The sequence below is a fragment of the Papaver somniferum genome, chromosome 6 (assembly GCF_003573695.1).
Source record: "Papaver somniferum cultivar HN1 chromosome 6, ASM357369v1, whole genome shotgun sequence".
NCBI classification, from domain to species: domain Eukaryota; kingdom Viridiplantae; phylum Streptophyta; class Magnoliopsida; order Ranunculales; family Papaveraceae; genus Papaver; species Papaver somniferum.
The window spans coordinates 61,565,872-61,577,459 of NC_039363.1; positions in this window are offsets into that span (position 1 = coordinate 61,565,872).

Sequence of the window (11,588 nt, forward strand, 5' to 3'; positions counted from 1 at the left end):
GAGTGAAGTCTTTAAGTCGTAAACCCAATTATATTTCTCATGGGAAAACTAGGTTCATAGAGTACGACTCTTGCAAACAACTAGGACATAGAAGTGTCAGAGATTGGATTTCATGGTTGTTTGAGTCTCTCTATTTGTAGATTTCTCAAAACTAGGCTTGCTTAGAATTTAAAATAAGATAACTTGAGATTCAAGCAAACACTTTCTCTGTTTAGACGAAACTCTTGCAGGATTTCATGTAAGCATGTGAGAATTTTTTCTTGAATCACATAAAAGAATGTATATTATGGTCCAGGGTACTGGAACCATGTACAATGATAGTTATTGGCAAATATGCCTTTAGAACTTATCAGCAAAGTCGTGTTTAAACACTTAAGACTTGAATCATGATGTACATACACAAAGTGTTTTAGTGATCAAAAATGTCTTAGAGGTGTTTATGAGAGTCATGCCAATGCCAAAGTTATTTTAGAAAATAGTCTGAATGCATCTGCTGTAGTGTGCACTGGTTAGGTATACATCCCTGTAAACTAGTTCGTGAATTCAGATGGACAAGGTATGCGTACAGAGTATGCATACTCTAAGGAAATTCACGAACTTAAGCCCTTGAAGTATGCGTACTGGGTACGTGCACCTCACCCCTTTACACGAACTCATAAGTCATGGTTATGCAAACTGGGTACGCGTACCTACCCCTATTCCGGGACTCTGATGACAATGGTACGAGTAATGTGTACGTGTACCGTCTTGTATCCATAATTTAATAGTTATGAAAACTTTTATTGTTCTATCTAAACTTTCCCAAATTCCATAAATATAGAACACCATTGCTTGGGCTATTTTCAAATGATTAACTTGAATCAAAAAATAGTTCATAAACAATAAATTGTTTTTAACTAAGTTTGTAAAGTATATGAACAACTATTGCTTGAATCATATTTCGAGATGTTTAATAAGACAAACTTGACTCGAAATTTCTTTTTTTTGCTGTATCTACTAGAAGTCATACGACATGGTGTCATATACATAGAATTGTAATACTTGTGATTAAATAGAATGGTTCAGTCTTCAGATACCCCTTTACTGATGAATTTCTCAAAATGTCTTCGTTTGATCTTCAGTCTTCAACCTTCGAGGGTTATTCAGTAATGTCTGATACTAAACTACCATACTCAAACCTAGTCTGATACTTGATTTTACTAGACTAAAAATCAAGTTATAGTTTTGTGCTATTAATATTTACAACAATCTTGAGATAGCAAAACTTGCGGGTTCGACCGAGCAGTGCTCTAACACAGACAGAATGGTGTCAGTAGTTATCAATGGTTTCTATGAAGTGGGATATGAAGTGTTGTTTGGTTGAACTGTAGTGGTCTGCTGAGATGTGTTGTCAGAAATAAATCCAACTTTAGATATACAAGAAGAGTTCACTTCTAATGTTTTTCAACAAGAGTTTCTTTGTCAAGATAAAAGAATTCAGTCTCTTGAATCCGAGATCAAAGAAATAAAAGTATTGCTTGATCAAATCAGATTAAGTTTTCTAAATGATAAAGAAAAACTTAACAAGCGTCTCGTGAAAAACGAACTCTCTCTATGTTATGAGAAAGAACAAGTATCTAAACTCATAAGTGACATCAACTGAAAAGGCGGGGGTCTAACAACACCACCCAATATTTCGCTTAGCAATTTGTATGGACTAACTCCGAAATACTTTCTAGATAATCAACTAGACAGTCAGACTCAATCTAGGTAAAAGTATCTCAAGGAGTTAATATCTCTCTCTTGTTCTGATTTACTCGAGCTAAAAGAAAAAATACATACCAACTAATTTAGATGCAATCATAAAGCCGAATCTAAATGCATTCATCAAGGAGTTTAAAGATACAAGATAACCCTTCTAAAATTCCACAGCCGCACACCCTTCAAGATATGACCATTAAGCACAAGTTCAAAAGAACTCACCCCCATATGATGTCATTCCCGAAAGAAGAACAAGAGCGACCTTAATTTCGAAAGAAAAGAAGGATTTTATTGGACACCAAAAACCATGAGAATGATTTTCTATATCCAAAAACTCAATTAAATTAATCAAATGTAAACCCATGACTAATTTAATCGGAACACGCAATCAAATTAAACACAAAAAGTGATCAATTCAATTGATTATGCTCAACATAAGAGAACTTATGGAGACACGAAAATACTCAACTAGATTAATTACAAGAGAACCCATAATTAATCTAATCGGAATACACAACCAAACTAATCAGAAAAGTAATCAATTTAATTGTCACTTGTTTTGCTCGACATAAGAAATCTTACGGAGCAATAACTAAATAACCAAACAAGATGATTAATTTAGTTCAATATGCTCGACATAACATATCTCACGGAACACCAACTAAGATAAAAAAATCAACTTGGTTGTATAGTGCTCAACATAATATATATTACAGAGCCTCACAGTAATACATAAAATATGGATCAGGGATGATCAATACTGCGGAATACACAAGGATTCATTCTATTTTCCATCACTATTTGCATAACAATATTAATAGACATAATCCTTGAAAACAAAAGATTTTAACCTATCTTCCATCAAATATTTGACAATATAGGCTTAACTTTTGTATTTGTCAAAAGTCCATTCATTCTTTTACCAATACGTGAATACCGATCACGAGCGACTTTTACTTTTGACAAAGTATGGGACGAACATAGTTCACGGACGTAAACACCAATATCCCATAAAAAATTGCAATATAACAAATCATAAAGATTAATACTGCAAAAACATCATCTTCCATATAGTTTTTAGAATTTAAACCAATAAACCTAAAAAAGAACAAGAATATGAAAAATAATAGCTATGTGTAGTCACAATCATTGCTATTCAAAGATCTAGTTATTCTTCCAACAAAATCAAAAAGAAGACATACTAGGCAAATAAAAATAAACTCAGTTTTCCTTGATAATTTCATACCTTTGGAATGGTCTTTCGAAATAGGGATCAATGATATCCTTGATCTTGTTGACCGTAGAGACACCATGTTCATGAGTTAGAACGTTAGTTTTTCGATCAACAATGCGAGCAAAATGTCGAGCCTTAGCGCAGTCAAGAATAATTTTCTTCTGATTCCTAATCAAGATGTTCTGAGTACCAAGGATTTTTGCCTGTCCATCAATAAGCTGGTTTATCTGCAGTTGAAGGTTAGCAAGTTCGTTCTTTACTTCATTCTGAACGAGAATTAAGTCCTTGGAAGATTCTCCAATCCAAGTGTTATACTCTTTCCTTTCAAGCATCCTTTTAAGAATAAACTCTTGATATGGATCACTTCCTTTGAGATCTTCTTCCATAGTAGGGTTAACTTCTTCTTTGGGAACAGTTTCCATAGAGTTCCTTTCTGAAGATTAATGAACGCATATATGAGATATATATATGTTCAATTGTACACCCTAGATAGAAACCCTAGAGTTCCTTGAGGAGATATAGACGTTTGTGGACTAAGCCATACGCCAAAGAAAATGGACCCAACCAGGAAAACTGCATACTGTGTCACTTTCAAAATTTCTCCAGCCCCAAAAAGAAGGTTACCGTGATGAAAGAAAGAAATACTAAAAACTCACATCATAAGATATCAAACATACAAACCGATGAAAATCAGCTAAATACTTGAGCATCTCTCAAACATCATCCTTGTATCTCTCAAGTTAGATACAAGAATGAAGCTTTCTGCTACTAGGTAGCAGAGGGAGACATAGTCTCACCATAAGTTTTGAGAGAATAGTTGTGATTACCACAAGGATATCCGATCTCCGCATTTCTTATCTTCCCTTGGCAGTTTCCAAATTTAGGGAAATTTCTCACAACCCTTCCTGAAAGCACATGAGAAGAAACTTCCTGAATACAAAGTCTATGACCTCTAGAGATCGGTTCTAGTGGATTCTCCGAAATAGGTCTCCGTACTCTAGACTTAGATTTACCAGAGTTATTATTATAAGCACATGAAATGTTTTCATTAGCAGCACAAGAATTTATAACACTGGAATGCACAAGAGTCCTGTAATGATTTCTAGGAAAGAGATCATTCTTATAAGATGCCTGGTTTTCTGTGATCATGAGGTTCACTGCAGCAGTCGACTGACTATTTACTCCATTGATAGTGGAAAGAAGCAAATTACGAAGTTTAGAAATTTGTTTCTTCCTGGCAAAATAACGGATAAAATAGTGATTTCCTTTTCACAGAAAGTACAAGTTCGTGGAGAAAACGCAACAAACGGCATCTGTTTTAACTTTACAGGCCTGTGAGAAGATTGTAAGTTATATAAACTTTTCTTGACAAATCTTCTTTTGGAGGATATTTCTTCGTGTACAGTGTGTCAAGAGGAACAGTTGGAACAGAATAATTTTTCCTTAAGACAGAGTTTTCCTTTTCCAAGGTCATACACTGTTCATGGGCTAGTGAAAGTGATGCTTCTAGCTTCTCTTTTTCAAAATGAAACCTGTCAAGATCAGATGAATGCGTCTTGATCAAACGGTTTCTCTAATTGAGCCCTCTTTGACAATCTTTTCAAGATCACAAATCTTTTCATGTTGTAGATTATTTTCTTGAAGAAGTTTCTCAATATTCTTAGAGAAGGACTCAATGATGTTATAGAGTACACGTTCTCGATCAATAGACTTTTCAAATTCATCGATCAGCTGATCATGATTCTGAAGATCAACAAACTCAGTAGAATTTTTTGCGATTCTGGTGAGCTCCATTTCAGATTTTGCTATTGTGTCCAATGTCTTATTGGAGGAAGAGTGGTCAACACAAGATGAGACAATCTTTCTACCTCGAGATTCAGAAGAATCAACTAATGAGCAATCCTTTGAGGTATTCCTGAAACAACTGACATAGTTGAAAGCTTTAGGAGGCATCTTGGTATGCGTAAGAGATACTGTCCTCAGACTCAGATTGCTATAAACACAGACTTGTAAGGTCTTAAACGTGTTTGCCTGCTCTGATACCAATTGAAAAAGCGGGGATCTAACAACACCACCCAATATTTCGCTTAGCAATCTGTATGAACTAACTCCGAAATACTTTCTAGAGAATAAACTAGACAGTTAGACTCAATCTAGGTAAAAGTATCTCAAGGAGTTAATATCTCTCTCTTGTTTTGATTTACTCGAGCTAATAGAAATCAACGAGTCTTTAATCAAACACAAGGAACAACATGGATGGTACCAAAGATCAATATCCAAGGATCAATAAATGACAATCAACAACCAAAGGTTGGATTACTCTAATTGTTGATCTAACGCACAACCTGTACTATTTCAATTATAAAGATAAACAATATATGCGGAAATGGAAATAACACATACACCAGAAATTTTGTTAACGAGGAAACCGCAAATGCAGAAAACCCCCGGTACCTAGTCCAGATTGAACACACACTGTATTAAGCCGCTACAGACACTAGCCTACTCCAAGCTAACTTCGGACTGGACTGTAGTTGAACCCAAATCAGTCTCCCACTGATCCAAGGTACAATTGTACTCCCTACGCCTCTGATCCCAGCAGGATACTGCGCACTCGATTCCCTTATCTGATCTCACCCACAACTAAGAGTTTCTACGACCCAAAATCGCAGGCTTTGACAATAAACAAATCTGTCTCACACACACAAGTCTATCAAAGGATCAATCTGTCTCCAACAGATAAACCTTAAAAGGTTTCGTTCCGTCTTTTGATAATAATCAAGGTGAACAGGAACCATTTGATAATTCGGTCTTAAATTCCCGAAGAACAATCTAGAGTTATCAATCACTTCACAACAATCTTAATCGTATGGTAGCGAAACAAGATGTTGCGGAATCACAAACAATGAGACGAAGATGTTTGTGATTACTTTTTATATCTTGCCTATCGGAGATATCAATCTCAAGCCAATCAATCTGATTGTACTCGTACGATAGAAGATGCAAGATAAGATCACACAACTACGATAAAAGTAGTATCGGTCTGGCTTCACAATCCCAATGAAGTCTTTAAGTCGTTAACCTGGTTTTAGAAGAAGAAAACCAAATGTTAAAGGAGAACCGACTCTAGTATGAAAACTAGTATCACACGTGAGGTGTGGGGATTAATTTTGCACAGATTCTAGAGTTCCCCTTATATAGTCTTTCAAATCAGGTTTTTCAATTAATTTACCTTGGTAACAAAGCAATCAATATCCACCATTAGATGAAAACCTAATTTGGATTCAAGCTAATATTTCTCAACCGTTAGATTGAAAAATTAGCTTGTTATACACACTTGACAATGCACGCTTATAGGTTTGTTAACCGTACCCAAACGTATGCACTTGTTGGTTCAACAATAGTTAACCAAAAGGTTAGCCATATGCGCGTTTCATATCAACCACGTTCTTCTTCACCATAACTAGTTCAAATGACTTCAAATGAACTAGTTAGAGAGTTGTTCAATTGCAAGGAAATATCATGTACTACACAAGACACAATTGAAGCAAAGATGATTTGATTCACCTGAATCGGTTCATGAATTTTTATAGCCACGGTTTGCAAACTGCATTCCTTAGTCTTTTTTAAGTTTAAGTTCAGAAATCATCTTCAGATATATAATCTTCTCAATTTCGTAGACTAGGTTCGCGGACTTAAGTTACCGGGCAGAGTTTACAAACCCCAGCAGAAATTCTCGGGTATGAGAAATTCACCAGTTCGCGGACTGGGTTCGCGGACTTAGCTTCACGCAAGTAGTTTGTCAACTCCAGCAGAAATTCTCGGGTTTGAGAACTTCGGCAGTTCGCGGACTGAGTTCGCATACTTGGCTCACGCCATTCTTCCGATTCTCTTGATCAACAAAGTTCGCAAACTTTGGTTCAAGGAATAAGACTTATACATAAATGTGTTTCCACAACAATGCTTATGTACACCATTGGATATGTAATCTAAACTCTCATTTCAATCATTGAAACATTCTTAGAGGACGTTATATAGTTGTTACACCATTTCTCGTCAAAGCAATTTTCAAGATGATTGAAACATATCATGACTTTCGTCACATAGTAAGACAAACTTGGTTAAAGCGAAAAGCTTACCAACTCATATTTCGAGATATAGATAGGCGAGGTATACTCGGCTTTAAATACCAAATGTGTATAATCAAAGTCTATATATATAGCATACGGTTTCTTGTCTCAAAGAGTAGGAGATAGAGTAGATAGACTTTTGAGTGATAGATAAGTTCAAGTCTTCACATACTTTTTTTTCGAGAAGTTCCACCGGTTCCTTGAGTAGTTCTTCTACTTGTATGATGAATTTCCATGAAGTCCTTGAGCTCAACTACACTTTCTATCCTTGTCCGAGACTTAGCTATAATAGACTAGAAATCAAGATTTAAAGTTTTGATCATTAACATTGACAAACATGCTTGATATAGAAACACATGCGAGTTCGACCGACCAATGCTCTAACATCAACTGTTGTCAAGATGAAATCAGAAAGTTAAAAGTATAGAATTCAAAATTGAGGAATACATTTGTCTGTTCTTGTAAATAAACCCTTGATGTGCATAGACCAAAAATTAGTCATAAGAAAAGGTTGGATAAATCTATCAAACCTAGGATTGTAATAAGAATACATCTGGACCCTATTTCCGATACATACAATTGGAGCATTATCAGAAACTATTAGAGCATTGCTCGTTTGAACTCGCATGCGTTGCTATCTCAAGCATGTTTGTCAATGTTAGTGATCAAAACTATAAGTCTTGATTTCTAGTCTATTACAGCTAAGTCTCGGACTAGGATAGAAAGTGTAGTTGAGCTCAAGGACTTCATGGTGATTCATCATACAAGTAAAAGAACTACTCAAGGAACCGGTGGAACTTCTCGACAAAAAGGTATGTGAAGACTTGAAATTATCTGTCACTCAAAAGTCTATCTACTCTATCTCCTACTCTTTCGAGACGAGTATACCTCGCCTATCTATATCTCGAAATATGTGTTGGTAATCTTTTCGCTTTAACCGAGTTTATCTTTACCATGTGACGAAAGTCATAATATGTTTCAATCATCTTGAAAATTGCTTTGACGAGAAATGGTGTAACAACTACATAACGTCCTCTAAGAATGTTTTAATGATTGAAATGAGAGTTTAGATTACATAACCAATGGTGGGCATAAGCATTGTTGTGGAAACACATTTATGTATAAGTCCTATTCCTTGAACCAAAGTTTGTGAACTTTGTTGATCAAGAGAACCGGAAGAATGATGTGAGCCAAGTCCGCAAACTCAGTCCGCGAACTGCCGAAGTTCTCAAACCCGAGAATTTATGCTGGAATTGACAAACTACTTGCGTGAAGCTAAGTCCGTGAACCTGCGAAGTTCTCAAACCCGAGAATTTCTGCTGGAGTTTGTAAACTCTGCCCGATAACTTAAGTCCGCGAACCTAGTATGCGAACTTGAGAAGGTTATATATCTGAAGATGATTTCTGAACTTAAACTTAAAAAGACTAAGGAATGCAGTTTGCAAACCGTGGCTATAAAAGTTCATGAACCGATTAAAGTGAATCAAATCATCTTTGCTTCAATTGTGTCTTGTGTAGTACATGAGATTTCCTTGCAATTGAACAACTCTATAACTAGTTCATTTGAAGTCATTTGAACTAGTTATGGTGAAGAAGAACGTGGTTGATATGAAATGCTCATATGGCTAACCATTTGGTTAACTATTGTTGAACCAAAAAGTGCATACGTTTGGGTACGGTTAACAAACCTAGAAGCGTGCATTGTAAAGTGTGTATAACAAGCTAAGTTTTTGATCTAATGGTTGAGAAATATTAGCTTGAATCTAAATCATGTTTTCATCTAACGGTGGATATTGATTGCTTTGTTACCAAGGTAACCTAATTGCAAACCCTGATTTGAAAGACTATATAAAGGAGACATCTAGTATTGTGCAAAACTAATCCCCACACCTTACCTGTGATACTAGTTTGCATACTAGAGTCGATTCTCCTTTAAACTTTGGTTTTCTTCTTCTAAAACCAGGTTAACGACTTAAAGACTTCATTGGGATTGTGAAGCCAGACCGATACTACTTTTATCGTAGTTGTGTGATCTGATCTTGCATCTTCTATCGTACGAGTACAATATGATTGATTGGATTGAGATTGATATCTTTGATAGGCAAGATATAAAAAATAATCACAAACATCTTCGTCTCATTGTTTGTGATTCCGCAACATCTTGTTTCGCTACCATACGATTAAGATTGTTGTGAGGTGATTGATAACACTAGGCTGTCCTTCGGGAATATAAGGCCGGATTATCAATTGGTTCCTGTTCACCTTGATTATTATCAAGAGATGGAACAAAACCTTTAGGTTTTATCTGTGGGAGACAGATTGATCCTTAGATAGGCTTGTCTGTGGGAGACAGATTTGTTTATTTTCAAAGTTTGCGATTTTGGGTCATAGCAACTCTTAGTTGTGGGTGAGATCAACTAAGGGAATCAAGTGCGCAGTATCCTGCTGGGATCATAGGCGTAGGGAGTACAACTCTACCTTGGATCAGTGGGAGACTGATTGGGGTTCAACTACAGTCCAGTCCGAAGTTAGCTTGGAGTAGGCTAGTGTCTGTAGCGGCTTAATACAGTGTGTGTTCAATCTGGACTAGGTCCCGGGGTTTTTCTGCATTTGCGGTTTCCTCGTTAACAAAATTTATGGTGTCTGTGTTATTTCTATTTCCGCATTATATTGTTTTATCTTTATAATTGAAATAATACAGGTTGTGAGTTTATATCATCAATTAGAATAATCCAACCTTTGGTTGTTGATTGTCATTGATTGATCCTTGGATATTGGTCTTTGGTACCATCCAAGTTGTTCCTTGTGTTTGAATAAAGACTCGTTGATTTTTATTATCTCGAGTAAATCAAAACAAGAGAGAGATATTAACTCATTGAGTTACTTTTACCTAGATTGAGTCTGACTGTCTAGTTGATTCTCTAGAAAGTATTTCGGAGTTAGTCCATACAGATTGTTAAGCGAAATATTGGGTGGTGTTGTTAGACCCCCCTCTTTTTCAATTGGTATCAGATCAGGCAAACACGTTAAAGACCTTATAAGTATGTGTTTGTAGTGATCTGATTATGGACGTGTCTATCTCTAATAACGTACCAGTTCAGAAATTACCATATGATTCTAAAAGTTTGGATTCACCTGAGAGAACTATCACATCTAAGTCAATATCTAAACATTCTCTTGATGTAAAAACTGTTGATTGGGAAACTCTCCTAGAAGAACAGTTGGATGAACTTTCTGATGAAGATGGTTCAGATATTGATACAGATGTTGATGAGGAAGTCTCAGAGTATGTTAAGTTTTTGGATTCGTGGAAGATGAACAAGATTACAACTTCTCATGTCTCACCTCTTACGACTCCTCTCTGTCGAGAAAACAAGAAATTGAGAAGATGTTACACAGGTGTTTATTTTTCTAATCGTTCTAACGAATTCATCCTCAAGGATTCTGAGGAAAACCTACGTATGAAATCACTTGAATGTGATAATCTTTATCAAAAGTACTTTTTGTTGGAAGAGAAACTTGCAAAATCTGAAGCAAGGTTTAACTCTCAACAAATTAGTTTTGATGACAGAGAAAGTGCTTATCTCACTCGAGAAAAACGCCTTGAGGATGATTTAGCTGCTGCTCTTGATAAAATCAAGATGTTGGAAGATGACTTGAAAAATTTCAATACTAGTTCAAGCAAATTAACCACTATGCTAGGAGCAAGTAAAAATCATCGCGATACACGAGGATTGGGCTATAAGAGAATAGATGCTCCAAGTATTAGCAAAGAGGTAAAATTTGTCAAGGCTAGTGATTCTTCTCAACAAAAGGTTTCCACTGATGGCAAAAGTGAAATACCTTCACCGGCAATTAAGGTTCAAAAGAGCAAAGAATCCAAAGACAACACATACAGATCGAGGTAAGAACATTCCTTATGTTTGCCACTATTGGGGAAATAAAGGTCACCTGGAAAGGAGATGTCATTTTCGTATAAGGAATAAGAAACTTCATGATGTTCTTGTTTGGGTATCACAAGAATTTGTGAACCCAAAATCATATGCTAAGGCTAATCCCCTTAAAATTACAGGTTGTAACTTTCCAACCTTTAGGAAAAGGAATCGTTGTTGTGATAAACCAAGATTTGCCTATAAACGTTATACGAAGCATTTTCACAATCGTAATGGTTATCAAAAGGTTAACTTCTTAAAGACGAATACAAGATCCGATGCTCCCAATTGGAGAAATAATAACTTGCAAAAGAATAGTCAATCCAATTCTCTTCCGAGAAATCTTGAAGAGAGTAATGGGAAGAACGTTCCAGTTGTTCCTAAACACACTCAGAAGTGGGTACCAAAGAAAGCTAATGATGCTTTGAGTGTGAAAATGAATGATCTTCCAGAAAATTCCATGACTATGGAGAAGGAAATATTCATGATGTTGGAACTTAACAAGTTTTATGGAAAAATGGAATTAGATGTGAAAGGCTCTAAAAGTGATCC